Genomic DNA, 3,066 nt, shown 5'->3' with positions numbered 1-3,066 from the left:
CTTTGTTATCTTTTTATTCACATTCAACACCTTATAAAACTTACACTAAACTATTTTCTTTTTATTATTAGGAAATATTACAACAAGTCAAAGTCATTAGCAAATGATTTTAGAAAAATCATTATTTTTAAAGTATCAAGTTATTAATGCTACATCATACACCTTGAATTAACTAACTTAAGGAACCCAACATTTCTCTTATGTGCTTTTAGTTAATGTTCAATTATTTATTTTCACAATGCAAATTGTATGATCATCAGTCTTTGATTGTGAATAGAACCACTTATAAAAAGAAATATATTAAATCGTCTTTGATGAATTTGTAATTATTCTTAACTTAATTCAAAAGCCGTCTTAGCTCAGCTGGTAGAGCGCGTGGCTTTTAACCACGTGGTCGTGGGTTCGATTCCCACAGATGGCGATATATTTTTTTCACTCGGAAGAAAAACTCTCATTCCTTGATACTATTTTTAGACTTTGTTCTATAGAACAAGGTATGTTGCCAATTTTATAGAGTATTGCACACTTATGAAATAAGACTTGTTTTTTCAAATTGACAAGTAGCTCTCTTTCTCATAATAATGTTATTAAAATTCTCTTTAATCTTCATTTCATTTGAATCATCTTGATATTTTTACACCTTTAAGATATTTATGTAATGGTCTAAAAATAATCATTTTAACTTAAAACAAAAATGTTAAGGAAAAACAAGATTATAAATTATCTTCAAATAATTCATACAAATTACTTTACCCTATTGTGCCACAGAACTCTTAGGGCGAGCCATCCACTTTAAAGATGAATATGATATCTAGGAGCGCGCCAAATCATCTCAACAAAATGATCAGAACTAGTAGCGGCTGAGTTTGACATGTGACTTATGATTCTGACCGAGTAGAGATTGATTTTTTACTGTAGGGGCTTCATCAAGAAAAACACGAAAATGCAATTTTTGCGTCCTTGATGATTCATTTCTTTTAGTAATTTTATTCCTTGTCATTTATGGGATTGATCTCGACTGCTAATTTAATTTTTCATAAAACCAAATTTAAATTTAAAAAATATTCAGGCGAAAGATGATTTGGCACATTGAAATTGAGTTTCTTAAAAGATGTTAGGAAATCTTTTTAGACTTTTTTAACTCAATTAGAACGTCCAAAGAACTAAGAAATCTAATAAGTTATAGGGTCTTTTTTTTACAAGGGTAAGGAATACCAAAGTTTCGATTATTTAAAATTTAATTGTTTAGTATATAATTTTCTCTGGTTTAAGCAAGATATTCACATTCTCAAACTTTGAAAAAACATTTTATACCATTGTGCATCTCAAAGTCATTCTAGTTCTCCAAATTCAATTTCATCAGTAACTTATTAGGTTTAGTACTCAAGCTCATTCAAATTAAATTTGTAACTTTGTAGATCTCAACCTAATCAATTACTTGTATTCATATCTCAATTTAGAAGGTGGTTCAACTAACCAAAATATTTGCCGAAATCAAAAATTGCGGAAAGAAATCCATTTTAATTAAGTCATTTCACTAAATGAACGAACCATTCTCAAAATGTTGATGAAATTTAATTCAACTAACTAGTACTTAAGCTTTGAAATTGATTAGATTTAATCTCAAACAAATTATTGAGTATAGTCATTGAAAAATGATTATTTCAACATTTTTTCAAAAATTCTTGTACATTGTCTCAAATAATAAGGACTATAATAAATATTGACAATCAAATGATAAAAAAAAAATATTTAACACATTCATTACATTGCATAAGTCACATTGTCATACATGCCTTTAGGCTTATAGGCCGTACAAGAGGCAAAAGATAAAATCAAAAAAACATTTAAGTATATATGTCAATTTAAAATAAATTTAAGAGATAACTATCTCACCGAACTAAAGTCCTTGATCTCGAAAGTCAAGTTACATAACTAGTCTCATTAGTGATAGAGGTGTCCTAAATATATATAAAAATAACTAATTTATTTTCTTTTTCTCATCTCATCTGTTCTCTCTTCTAAACTATTTGGCAAATATATAAAAAAACAAGATGAAAAATATCATATGGCAAATTATAAATATTTCATGATCTTATGATTCATTCCCTGCTCACGAAACAAGCGAGTTGGTTGAACAAATTTGCGAGGCATAAATTGTCCTTGAAATCTTTTAAAACCAGTATTAGACGTTCTTCCATCACCATTTAAAGAATCAATCCTATTTCGTGACTTCAATTTTTTTTTACCGTTAATGAACTCAATTACAAAGAGTAAATGTTAAGAAGATGAACATTTTATTCGCAAAATTTGATTGGAGATTGAATCCCAATTTAATCGCCATTGTCTTCGGTCGTGTCTAGGCGATCCGCCAATATTCTTTGATATCGCAAACAAGAGCGGTGAAGTTTTAGAAACTTTCATAGTAAATGAAGAATTTTTTTCTTCAAACTTACATTGTAAAGTGTCAAAAATAGCTTGAATGCAGTTATAATGTTTATATTTTAAGTGGATTAATGTTACAAAATGAATTCCAAGTAACAAGATTTTTCAAAATGATAAAAATAATTCAACTTATTAAAAATTCAAATAATTTACTTTCTTAACAACTAAGTCTTTTTTATATAAAAAAAAAAACAAACAATATAAATAAATGCAAACATTTTGACATAGCTCTATGTGAGATATGCTATTTTTTATTATTAATTAATGGATGATTCTTGATGTGTTATAAACAACCTATACTATATAATATGCAAAAAGATAGATGTATTTGAAATTTATAATGAATCTCTAATATCTTTCTAAATCTCTAAATATTAAGCACAGTAAATTGACATTTTAAAAACATAAATTGAAACTTGAACATATATTTTAAAATGAAACGAAAAATTTGCATATAAAAAATAATCATAACCAATTTGCTTTTGGAAAGATCTTGACTAATTTAAGTTTTGATAAATTATAATCAAATGATAAATTTTATTAATATATAATATTAATTTTTTTTTCCAAGTAGAACAAGTTAATTATCTTCTACAAACAAATTATATAAGTTAATAATGT

At 26.5% G+C, this 3,066-nt stretch overlaps 1 non-coding gene across 1 annotated transcript; it reads left to right on the top strand.

Annotated features, from left to right (window-relative positions):
• The first annotated feature begins 348 nt into the window (after positions 1-348).
• Positions 349-421, top strand: TRNAK-UUU. Its single transcript has one exon. It is a non-coding gene; the product is annotated as a tRNA-Lys (tRNA).
• Positions 422-3,066: the final 2,645 nt, after the last annotated feature.

Source organism: Impatiens glandulifera, chromosome 6 (assembly GCF_907164915.1).
Source record: "Impatiens glandulifera chromosome 6, dImpGla2.1, whole genome shotgun sequence".
NCBI lineage: Eukaryota > Viridiplantae > Streptophyta > Magnoliopsida > Ericales > Balsaminaceae > Impatiens > Impatiens glandulifera.
Note: the sequence above shows the minus strand (reverse complement) of the source record. Positions and strands in the feature narration are given on the sequence as shown.